Source organism: Triticum aestivum, chromosome 1D (genome assembly GCF_018294505.1).
Source record: "Triticum aestivum cultivar Chinese Spring chromosome 1D, IWGSC CS RefSeq v2.1, whole genome shotgun sequence".
Classification (NCBI taxonomy): Eukaryota; Viridiplantae; Streptophyta; class Magnoliopsida; order Poales; family Poaceae; genus Triticum; species Triticum aestivum.
The window spans coordinates 193,368,594-193,385,758 of NC_057796.1; positions in this window are offsets into that span (position 1 = coordinate 193,368,594).

Genomic DNA, 17,165 nt, shown 5'->3' on the forward strand with positions numbered 1-17,165 from the left:
CGTACTCTCCGTGCGCTGTAGACCTAGTTCTGTTAACATTGATCTCACCGTTCATTCTCGACCGGACAGTCGAAAAAGCGGTACTATGTTACTACATTACTGTTCATATAGTTGACATGCGCACAACATCATTTGTTGTCGTCATATCTTACTACACTAGCAACAAGATTATGTAGTACTGACGTATGAACCACTGCACATGCCTAGTAGTAGGAGCACTGTGTATGTTCAAGTGGCTGCCGTGTTTCGCACTCCTCCGTCGTAAGAGTGGAAACGCTTGCTGTAATCATTTTTTTCTTCAGAAAAACAGTGGACACGCTCTACCGTGCGGATCCTCCTCCAGCCATGCACTAAATTACTCACTTTCGCCGACGTGTGGGACAGCCAGCATCGGGGTCCACCAGCCATGCACTAAATTACTCCGTAGTAGAGTGACGGTAGACTACCCCGATCGAAGCGCCGCAGTAATGCCCAATGAGCCGTCAAATCACAAAACCCCCTCCTTTCCAGCAGTAAGTTGGACGGACGAAGCAACCATCATTTCACTCTTCTCTCTCAGCTTCCTCTCTACCCAACTCGCTTCTCCCTCATCTTGTTCCTCATTTCTTCAAGAAAACCCCGACCTGCTTCTGCCATTGTTCTTCTCTCCCAAAGAAGGAAAGGTGAGCGCATCAATGGTGTTGATTCTGGCCAAGGCCCGGTCTTGCAACCCCGAGACTGATCCTATAACTCCCTCTCTGTTCTTCTTTTGGGTTTGTGATTATGGTTTCTTTTCTTTTATTTCTATTTGACAGTTTCTTGATGGACGCTGGAGCACCGGCCGAAGTGATGTCTATGGCTCTGGCCAAAACCGTCGAGGCTCATGGTACGAAGAAGCGCAAGCACCCCGCCGAGACTACCGCAGACAAGCTCAAAGCCATCGCCCTGTCCAAGCCCCCCTCTCCGGGATCCCTCATTAAGCAAGTCCAGGTAATATCTCTTCTTGACGATCTTTTTCTCGATCTTGATCGTGTTTTTTCATCTAACACGCAGTACTAGTACTAGTAGTACAACTTTCTGGGTGATCTTGCATGTGATTTTTGTGTGCCAAATGACGGTTCTAAATTCCTCTTTTGACCAAAACATGCGAGAGGTTGACACTGATTTCTTATAGATTACTTTCAACTACTCCCTCTGTCCCAAATTTCTTGTCTTAGATTTGTCTAGATACGGATGTATCTAATACTAAAATGTGACTTGATACATCCGTATCTAGACAAATCTAAGACAAGAATTTTGGGACGGAGGGAGTACTTTATGAACATCAATGCTACCTTTGAAGAGGGTATATTTGCCTCAGTAACTTGTGTTATGGATATTGCAAGTAATCCCTCTGCTCTCATGCCTTTGAAGACATGTTCTAGTGTCTTTGTTCACTCATTTCTGTGCGTATATGTAGTCATATATGGAGTATAATATCGAAAATCATCTTATATTTCTGAACGGAGGTAGTAATAAAATATGGTTTCTGTTTGAATTAGAACCAGGTCCGCGGTGGAGATGAAGTTCTCAAAGTCATGCCGTGTGAACTGGAAGACCTGAGGATGAGTTCTACTGCTAAACTATCCAGCTGTTGTGTCCTTGTCGCCACGTGTCCTGAACTAGTGTTTTCCTGTAGCATTGTTGTCAGGCGTGTTCTCGAGGCTGTACTTGACCACAACAATTTCCTGGCTGTGCCTTCGATTACGAAGGGTGTGGTTCTTGTAAAGCTTCCCAACAAATCTGATGCGGCCTGTCTTCATCATCATGTTTATGAGTGGAAAGACCACTCTGTTAGGTTCTCCAAGGTTGACGAGATGGTGATGGTGCATGTAGACATCTCTCACGAAGTCCATGGCCTAGTCAGTTATGCGGGGTTCATCCCGTAGGTCGGTGGCAAGAAATAGTCTGCAGAGTTTAATTAGTGCAACTTTGCTTGTCTGTAGTAAGTACTATTGTTCAGTACTTGATTTGTGTTTGTGAACCCTGTATTGTTTATTAGTACTGCCGCTTTTGGTGTGTGGTCAGTCCTGAGAACGGTCTATGTTAATGTCTGTCCACTCAATTCAGTCTGTATATTTTGAAGTATCCAGATCATCTTTTTTGTGAGGACGGTTTATCAATTATGGTTACACTCCAATATCTGTATGCATTGCAGGGTTTATCGCACCCACCAGGATTTCCAGTCCCATGGATGTTCGGTCCATACGATTTGTCACGACCTTTGGACTGTCCTGCTTGTGGGAGTAGGCGGGGCCCCTGCATGCCACCCGTAGTTGGACGATCAATCTTCTGTTTAGTACTTCAACATAGTGATTTCCTGGTAAGGATTCACTCGTGTCACATCAAGTAAATCTTATTGATTTACTGTCTAAATCTTATTGATTTAATGTCATGTTTTCTTTCTTTTCCTGCAATTTTACGATGCAGGTTTTGCCATGTGACATTCATCACAGAATAAACCGTTTGGTTTGCTCTACGATGGCTATTTTTGCAGGTTTCACTTCTTATGTCGTGTCAGTAACGAAGGCACTGTCCATCACTTATATTACTGGAAAAAATTGGATCAGTCTGTTGTCTGAGTACAAGCTGAATCCCTATGATGAACTGCAGTTTGGTTTAACAAAAACGCCACAATTAGTCCTTCTCGCGTTTAAAAGAAATGAAGAAAAAACTGGATCACGGTCACGGAGCCTAGTCAAGTTAGAAAGCTGATCATAGCAGACCAGACACGATCGCCGCTGTCTCGCACATCGGTACCACCTTCAGCAACGGATCGAGCACCGGCAGTTGCTCTAGCACTGACAGCGGCAGCAGCTCAGTCTGATCCAGCTGAGGATTGGGCACCGACCGCGTCAGCGGATCAGGCTGATCTACCGGAGGATCGGGCATCGACACCGGCACCTGCCCGACACCGGCACAGCTCTACAAGGAGCACCATCTCCGGCAGCAGCGGCTTCGGCACCTGCACCAACACTTGCACTTGCATCTGCTCCGGCCCGTGCAGCGGCAACCGAATGAGCAGTTGCACCGGCAACAGACTGGGCTGCAGTTCGCACTTCAAAAACCGACATGTCCACCTTCTTGGTAAGCATTGGCCGCCCAAGTGCTTCGTTCTTTTTTCTTTCCATGTTGTTTCGCATGATTCACTGTGTTGATCTAACTGTTTGGGTCTGTCTTCTTGTTTGCAAACAGAGAATTCCTAGAGCAACGAGGGAGTCGTTCAACAATCCGGGCGACAGCGGCCAAGTTTCTCTTACCATGCGCAGCCTTGGTGTGAATGAACCTGCTCAATATACCGTAAGTACAAAGGATGGTCGCATGATGATTGATGCTAAAGGATGGTCAAGGTTCAAATCTAAATCATATCTTGCGGTAGGGGATGATCTCAAAATCGAACTTTCTCGGCAAGGAGAGCTGGTCCAAATCAACTTTGAAATTCTTCAGTAGCAGCACGCAACTGCCGAACTGATCTATCCTCCGAGAGATTTTGATGTAATAATCTGGCATGGTGAAACAAGTGTCCTGTGTGTATAAGTAATACGACAGTATTATTTATCACATGGTATATCGTTGATAGAATTGCAACTCTCATTGCTGGTTAGGAACTGTCGTTCGATTTCATTCCAACAGCTGCCGTGCTTTATTCAATTTTGTGTATTCGCCTTGCGACAGCATCTAAAACCAGCGCCGTACCGATCGCTTGCAATATGAAAAGCGCTGAGGTAGAACACATGGGCCCCCAAACATGCAGGGTGGGCCTGCGGCCCAAAGTCCAGAACCGTGAGCCTGTCTGAGTATTATATTCTCAGCTGAACCCCCATAATGCCCGTGCGTTGCACGTAACATCAAGATGCATTTGTATGAGTATTTTATCTTGTGAGAGAAAAGGATGAACGAGGGAAGGCCTTATTTGCAAATGTGGAGAGGTGTGTGGGTACCTTTTTGCAAAATTGCCATAGTTTCCTTCCTATCCGTCAGATATAAATCGGACGGCCTATATTGCAGGATGGCAGGCACACCATCATCACCAACTCGTCTATACTGTGTTAAAAACAACTCTGTTTTTTATAATTATATATGTTATATATATTCCCCTTGATTTTTCTTATGTATAAAGTTGTGATATAAAAGATTTGTATATTTCTTTACAGAGGGAGTATCTCTCTGTCAAAAATATATTTATGTGTAACTAGTTACTCCTGTCTTTCTACTTCCTTTCGCTGATATGTGGGGCATCCGGCAACGGGGTCCACGTGCCATATGCACAAATTAGAGTGCACAACTGCACGGTAGACACACCCCGGTCGTAGCGCCGCAGTAATGCCCAATGAGCCGTCAAATCACAAACCCCCCCTTTCCAGCTTTAGCAGTAAGCTGGACGGACGAAGCGGCAATATTTCACTGGGCCTGAATCCCCTTCTCCCTCGTCTGCTTGTTCAGAGAAAACCCCCTCTCGGCGATTGCATAGGGTTTTCTCATGGAGAACCAGGTACGAATTCTTCATCCATCCCCGATAAATCCAAGTCCCTTGGTCGCGGGTAATCCTAGGATGGCAGCCGCCGCCGTTGATGCATTTTTCTTCCTACTGAATCTAGTGTGTTTCATTTGCAGTGCCCAAAGTGCGAGGACCCTACAGGTTTCTGCGCCCTCGGCGAGACGCCACACTTGTTCCTTCTCATCCTAACACAGGATTTTAAAACGCGCACAGTATGTTCCTAGAATCCTCTTTTCTATCCGGGAGGGTGGGGTTTTTTTGAACATGCTGTCGACTAATTTGGAAATTTGGATTGCTATATTTGGATAAAAGGTACTACCAGTACGATGGTCAACACTGACGTGAAGGAGGAAGTTATTTCTAGATTTGGATAGGGAATACATTGTGTTCTCATATTATTTTTCCTGCAGTGCATTATTTGCTCTGCCAGAACACATGTACTCAAGATGCTCGGCCTTGCCATAACTGAATACACCAGTTTAATGGTCACAGTGAAGACAAGCCATGGATATAAGTTCCGAGTTGGGTTCATGAACCAAGAAGATCGCTGCTTTTTTATGGCCGAACTTGGATAAACTTTCTCAAGTGTTACGGACTGAAAGTTGGCGCACGAATGTTGATGGAAATAGCAGAACCTGGTCTCATCTTCACTGCGATCTTCCACCCCGACGTCGTTCCAATTGTTCATCCATGTTAGTTTTGTATCTGGTTCTTGCTTGTTGCCTCGATTACTTCTTAATCCACCTATTCTGTCTAACTAATCACAATTTAACTTTAGAAGTAGCAACGAATCTCTCACGAAGATGCTACTTCTAACTAATATTTTCTTATAATTGGTGGCACGTGTAGGTTTTTTCAGAGTTAAGCAGGCTGCTCGTTTGTTATTCTGTAACAACTCGGCTGTTACTGATGGCACTGAAGTTGACTGGGACGACATCCACAAGTTCCTACACTTTATTGATCGTCTTGAGGTCCTTGTGGGGCGTTTCAATGGTGGAAGGCCACGTGGGATATGTGTGCCACTGCTGCACTCGTTGAACAGGTCCAACTGTGTCGAGAAACTTATGGTACGAGCTGTTTTCTGTTATATATGTTGTTCATAAACTATTGCTTATACACAGTTTTACAGCTGTGATCTTCTTGAAACAGAAACTGCCCAGTTCTATTGTTCCTATACAGATGCCTGACCATGGTCGGGTCAGACTTGCGCTTGGTCACAACATGATGTTTATGTCGACCTACTCCATTCCCCTTGGAGGTGAAAAGATACTTATTCATGGGTGGTCTCAAATAATGAAGGCCCGTCCATCTTGGAGAATAGGACAGAAGATTATGTTCCTGCTTTTCCATGGCTCTAAAGCGAATATCCTGTTTATTGACCACATTGCGAGATGAAGCCGCTTTCAGAAGGTTGTGGATGCGCGGGGTGGCACCTGGGCCTTGTCCTGGGGCTTGGCGGCCTCACCCTTGGTTAACTGTAGGCAAAGTAGCACTGTTCGAGGCGTGCTTTGTACGGTTGAACCTGTATAAGTACTCATACTGCTTTCAGCTATGGTTGTTAAGTGCCCCTGCTGGTTTCAGTTAAGGTTGTTAAGTACTCCTGCTGCTTTTATAGTCTGTCGTGTTTCTTCAGTCCTGTCTTCCTCCAGCCGCCAAAACCAAACCAGCGCCGGCGGGGCCGCCTGCTTCCGCCTCCCACGGCTGGCTGCGCCTCAGCGCACGCATCGCCGCCCCACCGTCTCCTAAATCGTTAACGCCGACGTCCGAGGCCTCGCCGTCGTCCTCCGCGCGCTTTGGTGCGCTCGCCGTGGCGCCGCCCTCTCGCGTTGTCAACATGGTCAACAAACTACAGGAATCGGCAGAAGTACGTGGAGAGGATGATAGTAGGGCCCCACCATGTCAGCGTATGGAAAATAAAATGCTTCCTCCTAGTGTTTTCCTGACATCTGGGACCCACGACATTGTGAGCGTATATAGTCAATAGACAAGAGAGCATCACAAGATCGGCTGACACCTGGGACGTAGCTGCTCAAGCTGTATTTTATTATTATTGTTGAGACGGAGCAGGGTTTGAACTGGGCTGTGGCGCGTCTAGCCAAGGCTTATATTTTATGTTCACCATGTGACCAGCCCAGCTATTTTTTCTTTGTGAAAATGAGCCCAGTTTATTTTTTCTGAAGAATACCCAATCCAGGCCTACTTATTTTTCTACGCCCTGATGGGCTGCAACTCTTTCAAGACGCCTGCAAATCTTGAAAATAATATGAAATGGGTTGTAAATATAAAAACAGATGATAAATTAGCAATTACTTTATAATTTCTGGATTTTTTCACATTTTCAGATTCCTATTTCACTGGGCATTAACCTAATTTAAATATATCTTCAAAGTACTTTAAATCTGGCTCGACATTTCGGTATTAAAAATAGTTTGGAACCCACAGAAATATGCGAAATTGGCCCTGGCCAACCAAAAAAACGGACTGCAATAAATTGCATAAGAAGTCGCAATGAGCTATATATAAATTATTAAAAAAAGAGGGAATGGTCTGACTTGTGGGCCTATTAAGTTGACGCGTATGCAAGATTTTTTTAGTTATTATATACGTCAACAAACGATTCTAGCAGACGTAACCGTTGGATGTCAATCCAACGGTCGTCATGTTTCTGCAATCTCTGATCTTCTTGCTCCAGCCGCCAACTCCAGCGCCGGCGGGACCGCCTGCTCCCGCCTCCCGTGGCCGGCTGTGCTGCTGCGCCGGCCTCACCGCCCCCTACTACTCCCACCGCTGGCCAGGGCATCCCTCTACTCACCCACACCCCATGTTATTCTGCGGCAACGACAGCCTCACACCGCAGCCGAACTAGTGAACCCTCGTACTCCTCTCCGTGTGGGCATCCACTGCCGTGTCTTCCCCAGCTCCGCGTCGTCCCCTTCCTAGGCCTCGTCGTCGTCCACCGCCCTGGTGCTCTCGACACGGCGTGGTCAACATGGTCAAGGAACGACTTCCATCGGAAGAGTACTGTACGTGGAGAGGCTGACAGCTGGGTCCACGGCGGCCGCAAGGAAGTGCCTCCTTATTACGCGCAAAATAATTATTCCTCCACCTGACAGCAGGGACCCACCGGACGGGCCACCGTATTTCGCGAAAAAAAGTTCCCCCCTGACTGCTGGGACCCACCAGCTACATCTTCGCACGCAAGGAAGTGCGTCCGAAAAAAAATGATTCGCCCCCTGACTGCTGGGACCCACTAGCTACATCTTCTCACGGAAGGAAGTGCCTGACAGTCGGGACCCACCTGGTCGAAGCGTACGTAGCGTTGTCATTCTGGTCGCGAACGTGTACGTACATACTGGTCGATGTAGAGGCATGCATGTGTTGTAGTAGAGGCACGCACGTGTCGTAGTAGAGGCGCGCACGTAGCATGTACACGTACGTACAGCGGCCAGGATGCAAGAAAGAAAATACGGCCACGTACGTACATACGGGCGGGGTCTCGAACGCCTACTCGCGCATACGTACGACCAGGGCTCGTGTATGGCTGGGTCGGAACAGAAAAACTGCGTCGTCGTCATGTTCATGGGGAGGCAACGGAATGCATCGTGTTCATCGGGAGGCAACGGAACGCGTGGGAGCCAACCGGCTTGGACGGAACAGCCGATGGAAACGAGGCCTGGCGTACCACATAACGGAGGAAACGGCCTTGTGTTCGACCGGCCACGTTTGAAACGGGATCCTGTTCATCTGGAGGGGTCTGGCATAGGAAACGGACTTGTGTTGGACCTCCTACGGTCGAAACGGGGTCCTGTTGATCGGGAGGGGTGTGGCGTACCGCAAAATTGAGGAAACGGACTTGTGTTGGAGCGCTACGGTCGAAACGGGGGTCCTGTTCATCGGGAGGGTCTGGCGTACCGCAAAACGGGACTCCACGGGATACTGTTCATCTCCACCGTCGACCCCCTCCAGCCTCCTCGGGCTACTGTTCATCCACCGTCGACCTCCTCCAGCCTCCACCTGCGACTGTTCATCCACGAGCTCCTATTCATCTAGCCTCCACCGCGAGCTACTCCACCGGCTACTGTTCAACCAGCCCTCTCCACGGGCTCCTGTTCAACCACCCCTCCACGGGCTACTGTTCATCCAGCCCTCCACCCTCTACTGTTCATCCAGCCGTCCACGGGGTCCTGTTCATCCAGCCCCAACCGGCTCGATCGATCGGGGTCCTGTTCATCCAGAGGCAACACCACGGGGGTCCTGTTCATCCACCCCCACCAGGAACTATTCATCCAAACCACCCCAACAACGCTCACTGTTCATCCAGAGGCAACATCGATCGGCTTCAATTAGCAGCAGTACTGAAGGAATCGCTCGATCGGGTTCATTTAGCAGCCATCGATCGATCGCCCGAGTTCAGTAATGCGTAGCCTGCAGTGCAATCGCTCGGGTTTAGTAGGCGAACGCCTCGCTCGGGTTTAGTTAGATACCAATGCCTCACACCCACGCGCGTGCGTGTACGAGAGAAACGCGCAAACCTCCGTGCATCGCTCGGCCCCGACCACCCACCGTAACCGGGAACACCCTGATATTTTCCTCGCCCTCGCTTCTACCACGGTTTTTTCCGTCATGGACGGCCCAAAGAATGTCATTTGGCTGCGTCTCCGGCCCGCCCAGGACAAAAAGCCTATTTTCTGTCATGATTTTTTGTCATAGAAGTAGGAGCCCACCACATCTATGATGATACCGGGTTTTGTCACAATTATCGTCATAGAAGTGTCATAAGTATGACAAATTTTTTTTTGTTCGACCCAAATGTCACGGATGTGTCTTTTTTTTGTAGTGCATAGATGGTTTGCCAATGACTCTGGTAATGGTCTTCCTCACTCTCCCCTTCCTCTTCTTTCCTCCAGCAACCTCTTCTTCTCTTGGTTCAAGAGTGAACTCCATAGTTTCATGAGTGGAGGCTCTGGCTTTTGACATAGGCTTCCTCTTGGCAAGAGCCTTGTTTTGCATACCAGGCTTGATGGCAACAACAACAGCTTGCTCTTTCTTGAGCATCCTTTTCTTGGAGGTCACCTCCTCCTCAGCAACCAAGCCTTCATCCTCAGACTCAGATGTTTTCTTCTTTCTTGGCCTAGTAGTAGCCTTAGGCAAGTTGCTTGGTGTGCTTATGCTTCCATCTTCTTAGCTGCTTGAGGGACTAGTGCCCTCACTGAGATTCAGTTGCTCTTCAGACCTATTCTGACTGTCAATGCCCTCTGACATCTCTGAAACTGGCCCTGTGAATAGATGGATATAGATAGAGTGGATGAGCATCACAAAGCACAGCTATTTTGCAAAAATATTGAGACAAAAACTTAACTTTAGTTTTCTGCAGAAAGCATTTCGGAGCTACCGATTTGACAAACTCGGTGAAACCGAAGCATTACCAGAATCTAAACACGCAGTTTCGGTCAGACAGAAATGCATTTCGGTGACTCCGAGATGCTAGGGTTTCACAGAGTAAGTGATTTCGGTCACAGCAATTAGTACGCTTCGGTTTGACCTAGTTGTACTAGTGCAATGGCCTGAGCCAAATCGGTGAGACGGAGATCCTCAGATCGGTCGGTCCGAGATGAGTTCGACGAAAACCTGACACTAAGTTTCTGCGCCAAATCTATTCTAATGGAATTTTTCTGTGGATAGATTGATCTCATTCATGCTAAGAACAATGGCAATGGTCTTTCTGCAAGAATCGGAATGACTCAGTGGCTGTCGGTGTGATCTTGGATCACTAAAATGAAAATGAGGTGTCTTGAGATTTTGCCAATCTTTGTCCTTAGCATTTTGAGGGGCCCACATCTCTAGTCCATGCCATGCCAATCATTGAACTTTCTGAAATATTTAACTTGAATGTGTATTAGTACAATGAGCTATATGTTGTTATGAATTACCAAAACCACCCGGGGATTAGTTGCACTTTCAATAACCCTCAGGCCTAACAGGAAGTTCATATCTAGGAGAGCTAGTCTTATCAGGTGTTTCAAAGTTTGTAGTTTCAATAATTTCATCAGCAACCACCACGGCCAGCTCGTTCTGGGCCATGTCCTTGAGGCCCCATTCCTCCTTATTTTCTATCTCCTCCGGCTCGGAGTCGACTTCACCAAACTTGAAGACTAGTGGCAGATAATCATTATGCGCCATGACGTTGGTGGAGGTCTGCGGGAGGGAGGGGAATGGGAGGCGAACAGTAAGGCCGCCCGTATTAAACAGTGGCTCGGGAGCCATGGATGTCAAAGGGCTCGCTTCCCAGTGAGCCCGCGCAGCGTACAGCTCGCACGCTTCCAGGTGAGCCGGCGCATTGGAGGACAGCTTGCATGCCTCTTGGTCAGCCCGCGCACCGGACTGCGCTCGCACGCCCCCCGTTCAGTCAAGCAGCTGTCCGCACGATACCTCCTATAGCCATTAAAAACCAAGATACGTGGCATCATGTGAATGGTTAACAGAACGCACACGATTTGAATTATACAAACATTTGAGATATTAAAGTGGCAGCTATTTTTTCAAATGTCTTTGTTGGCTATTATTCGAGTGCGCCTTCTCTCAAAATTTACAAGAAAATACCACAGCATGTCGGGTGCCATTCCATGATAGCATGCCAAGTTTCATGAATTTCAGACGAGTTTTGGATTTACTAGAATTTAAAAACAAAGTATCTCAATGTTTTGCCGGCAATCAACAGGGCCCTAGTGTTTGAAATTCATTCCCATTTCTTGCATGGGACCTAAGCATGCACCCAAGGACACATATTTGATTTTTCAACCAATTTATATGCACTGGAGCATGTGCATGTAGTTCAAATTTGAATTATGCACATAAAATGTCTAGAAAACCCAGTTAATGTATAAACATGTCCAAACGAACCCCGAAAAATCCCAAAATTTAACAAAACACTCCTGTTGTTCTATGGTGACACTAGAATTTTTTTGAAAGCAATAAGAGGCAACATATACCGTTTCGTCCCCAAAGGTGGCACGTCCCCTACCGAAACCATCAGGCTGGTTGTGAGAAGCTCTGGTTTGTGAGAAGCTTATACCCAAACCTGCCCCAAATGGGATAAATTTTTTACCACGGCATGTTGATGCCGCTCCATGATAGCATGCCAAGTTTCATGAATTTCAGACGAGTTTTGGATTTACTAGAATTTAAAAACAAAGTATCTCAATGTTTTACCGGCAATCAACAGTGCCCCGGTGTTTGAAATTCATTGCCATTTATTGCATGGGACCTAAGCATGCACCCAAGGACACAAATTTGATTTTTCAACCAATTTATATGCACTGGAGCATGTGCATGTAGTTCAAATTTGAATTATGCCCATAAAATGCCTAGAAAACCCAGTTAATGTATAAAAATGTCCAAACGAACCCCAAAAAATTCCAAAAATTCACACAACACTATTGTTGTTCTATGTTGACACTAGAGAAAAAATTGTAATCAAGAAGAGGCAACGGATAATGTTTCGTCCCCAAAGGTGAAACGTTCCCTACCGAAACCATCAGGCTTGTCGTGAGAAGCCCTGGTTTGTGAGAAGCTTATACCCAAACCTGCCCCAAATGGGACAATTTTTTTACCATAGCATGTTGATGCCGCTCCATGATAGCATGCCAAGTTCCATGAATTTCAGACGAGTTTTGGATTTACTAGAATTTAAAAACAAAGTATCTCAATGTTTTGTCGGCAATCAACAGTGCCCTGGTGTTTGAAATTCATTCCCATTTCTTGCATGGGACCTAAGCATGCACCCAAGGACACATATTTGATTTTTGAACCAATTTATAAGCACTGGAGCATGTGCATGTAGTTCAAATTTGAATTGTGCACATAAAATGCCTAGAAAACCCAGTTAATATATTAAAATGTCCAAACGAATCCCAAAAAATTCCAAAAAGTAACATAACACTCCTGTTGTTCTATGTTGACACTAGAGAAAAAATTGTAAACAAGAAGAGGCAACGGATATCGTTCATCCTCAAAGGTGAAACGTTCCCTACCGAAACCATGAGGCTTGTTGTGAGAAGCCCTGGTTTGTGAGAAGCTTATACCCAAACCTGCCCCAAATGGGACAAAAAATTTACCACGACGTGTTGATGCCGCTCCATGATAGCATGCCAAGTTTCATGAATTTTAGACGAGTTTTGGATTTACTAGAATTTAAAAACAAAGTATCTCAAGTTTTGCCGGCAATCAACAATGCCCTGGTGTTTGAAATTCATTCCCATTTCTTGCATGGGACCTAAGCATGCACCCAAGGACACATATTTGATTTTTCAACCAATTTATATGCACTGTAGCATGTGCATGTAGTTCAAATTTGAATTATGCACATAAAATGCTTAGAAAACCCAGTTAATGTATAAAAATGTCCAAACAAACCCCGAAAAATTCCAAAAATTAACACAACATTCCTGTTGTTCTATGTTGACACTAGAGAAAAAATTGAAATCAAGAAGAGGCAACGTATATCATTTCGTCCCCAAAGGGGAAACGTTCCCTACCGAAACCATTAGGCTTGTTGTGAGAAGCCCTCGTTTGTGAGAAGCTTATAACCAAACCTGCCCCAAATGGGACAAAAAATTTACCACGACATGTTGATGCCACTCCATGATAGCAAAACAAGTTACATGAATTTCAGATGAGTTTTGGATTTACTAGAATTTAAGAACTAGGTATGTCAATGTTTGGGGCCGAGTGACGGTGGCAGGGTGTTTGACATTCATTCCATTTCTTGCATGGGACATAAGCACAAACCCATGGACACATATATGATTTTACAACCCATGTTGTTGCATCGGAGCATTGTAGTTTAATTTTGAATTGTGCACCTGAAATTGCTAGAAAACCAATTTAATTTATAAGATGTCCAAACGAACCCTGAATAATTGCAATTCTTTTACGACACACATATAGTTGCATGTTCACTACAGATAATAGGTAATAGCAATTCAAACACCGTCCATTGCCGCTGTGACCCCATTATGGAATTCAAATCAAGATGAAAAATCAAGTAGATCCCACACAGTTTATTATCACCAACCATGTGAGATGCAGTACAAAATATCCTGGAACACCGTCTAATTACACTTTGCACGCCAGTTTTTTCCGCTGAAGCCATTCAAATTTTTTGGCTTCCGCGGAAATATCTACCTCCCTGCCCCCTCCCCCTTACCAAAAGCCACATTTCCCCTGTTTCCGCCTTCCTTTCTAAGTTGAAACCTTCACTCCTTGCTTGCAGCGCCGCCTCCTCGCCGGCGACCCTCCTTCACGCTAGTCGGCCTCGCCTAGCCAGGCAGGTAATCCACACCCGACCCCCATCCTCCTCCTCCTTCCACATCCCACATGCCTGGAGCGCCGGTGCGACACCTTCCACCAAAATCACCGACCCCTGCACAAAATAAGCGCCGCCCTAAGCCATGGTGCAGGCAGTATAGCCAGGATCTCAAGGAGCATTTGGCAGCGGAGGATCGCGGCCGCACGCGCGGATGGGTTCATGATGGCTGCCATTCGTTCCGACCCCCAGATCTTGGAGGAGCACCTCACCGTCGTGGCCACCATCGATGCCTTGTGCACCGACACCGCGACACGGTTAGCTGCTTTAAACGATAGTTCGTGGCGTTTTCTCGAGGGCACCCTCGGTGCCTTCGACGAAGACTATGAGGTGTTTTCTCAGCGTGCACGTGCTTACCTCATCTCAAGAGCCAATAGGTTGGTGCCCGTAGCGGCTCAGGCAACTCACCACTACGATGAGGGCAGCCATGATGCGGAGGCCTTGCCCTTTTCCATGTCCAAGGAGCCAATCGTCATCGATATCTCCGACCATGAGGAGTGATACGTCCATTTTGCATCATGTTTTCTTACTGTTATTTATAATGTTTTTATCCATAATAATTCTTTTTGGAGTAATTCTAATGCCTTTTCTCTCTTAATTTGCAAGGTACACACAAAGAGGGAGAATTCCGGTAGCTGGAAATCTGGACCTGAAAAAGCTACGTCAGGCTACCTATTCTGCACAACTCCAAATGAGCTGAAACTTCACAAAGATTTTTATGGATTATTTAAGAAATATTGGAGCCAATAGCCACTAGAGGGGGGCCACCAGGTGGACGCAACCCACCTGGGCACGCCAGGCCCCCCAGGCGCACCCTGGTGGGTTGTGGCCTTCTCGGCCCACCTCCGGTGCCCATCTTCTGGTATATAAGTCATTTTGACCTAGCAAAAATAAGGAGAAGGCTTTCAGGATGGAGCGCCGCCGTCTCGAGGCGGAACTTGGGCAGGAGCACTTTTGCCCTCCGGCGGAGCGATTCTGCCGGGGGAACTTCCCTCCCGGAGGGGGAAATCATCGTCATCATCATCACCAACAACTCTCCCATCTTGGGGAGGGAAATCTCCATTAACATCCTCAACAACACCATCTCATCTCAAACCCTAGTTCATCTCTTGTATTCAATCTTGTTACCGAAACTTTAGATTGGTGCTAGGGGGTGGCTAGTAGTGTTGATTACATCTTGTAGTTGATTACTATATGGTTTATTTGGTAGAAGATTATATGATCAGATCCATGATGCTATTTAATACTCCTTTGATCATGAGCATGTTTATTATTTATGAGTATTTACTTTTGTTCTTGAGGTCACGGGAGAAATCATGTTGCAACTAATCATGTGAACTTGATATGTGTTCGATATTTTGATAGTATGTATGTTGTCATTCCCTTAGTGGTGTCATGTGAATGTCGAATACATGACACTTCACCGTATTTGGGCCTAAGGGAATGCATTGTGGAGTAGCAATTAGATGGTGGGTTGCGAGAGTTACAGAAGCTTAAACCCCAGTTTATGCGCTATTTCGTAAGGGACCAATTGGATCCTAAAGTTTAATGCTATGGTTTGAATTTATTCTTAATACTTTTCTTGTAGTTGCGGATGCTTGCGGGAGGGTTAATCATAAGTAGGAGGTTTGTTCAAGTAAGAACAACACCTAAGCACCGGTCCACCCACATATCAAATTATCAAAGTAGCGAACACAAATCAAACCAACATGATGAAAGTGACTAGATGAAATTCCCGTGTACCCTCAAGAACGCTTTGCTTATCATAAGAGACCGTTTTGGCCTGTCCTTTGCCTCAAAAGGATTGGGCTACCTTGCTGCATACTTGTTACTATTATCGTTACTTGCTCGTTACAAATTATCTTGCTATCAAACTACTCGCTACTTACAATTTCAGCACTTGCACACATTACCTTACTGAAAACTACTTGTCATTTCCTTCTGCTCCTCGTTGGGTTCGACACTCTTACTTATCGAAAAGAGCTACAATTGATCCCCTATACTTGTGGGTCATCAAGGCTATTTTCTGGCGCCGTTGCCGGGGAGTGAAGCGCCTTTGGTAAGTGGAATTTGGTAAGGAAACATTTATATAGTGTGCTGAAATTTATTGTCACTTGTTACTATGGAAAACAATCCTTTGAGGGGTTTGTTCGGGGTATCTTCACCTCGTCCGGAACCACAATTAGCTACCCCTCAACCTACTGCACCTACTGAAAATATTGAATATGAAATTCCTTCGGGTATGATAGAACAACTGCTAGCTAATCCTTATGCAGCAGATGGGACCAAACATCATGATATGCACTTGATATATGTGGAACAAATTTGTGGATTGTTTAATCTTGTAGGTTTACCCGGAGATGAGGTGATGAAAAATGTTTTCCCTTTATCTTTTAAGGGAAAAGCATTGGCATGGTATAGGCTATGCGATGATATTGGATCATGGAATTGGAATCGTTTGAAACTGGAGTTCCACCAAAATATTTATCCTATGCATCTAGTTCATCGTGATCGGAATTATATATATAATTTTTGGCCTCGTGAAGGAGAAAGTATCGCTCTAGCTTGGGGGAGGCTTAAGTCAATGTTATATTCATGCCCCAATCATGAGTCCTCAAGAGAAATATTATTCAGAACTTTTATGCTCGGCTTTCTCATAATGATCAAACCATGCTCGATACTTCTTGTGCTAGTTCTTTTATGAAGAAAACTATTGAATTCCGGTGGGATCTTTTGGAAAGAATTAAATGCAACTATGAAGATTGGGAACTCGACAAAGGTAAAGAGTCAGGTATAAAGCTTAAGTATGATTGTGTTAAATCTTTTATGGATACCGATGCTTTTCAAAAGTTTAGCACTAAATATGGACTTGACTCTGAGATAGTATCCTCCTTTTGTGAATCATTTGCTACTCATGTTGAACTCCCTAAAGAGAAGTGGTTTAAGTATCACCCACCTATTAAAGAAGAAATTAAAGAACCGGTACCAGTTAAAGAAGAAACTATACTCTATAATGTTGATCCAGTTGTTCCTACTGCTTATATCGAGAAACCCCCTTTTCCTGTTAGGATAAAGGAACATGCTAAAGTTTCAACTGTGGTTAACAAAAGCTATATTAGAACACCTAAACCAGATGAACAAGTTAGAGTAGAACCTAATGTTGCTATGGTTAAATATCTCTTGGAAGAAGATATAGATGGGCATGTTATTTACTTCTGTGCAGAAGGTGCTAGAATTGCTAGACCCGATAAAAGGGATAAACGTAGACCAGTTCTTGGCATGCCT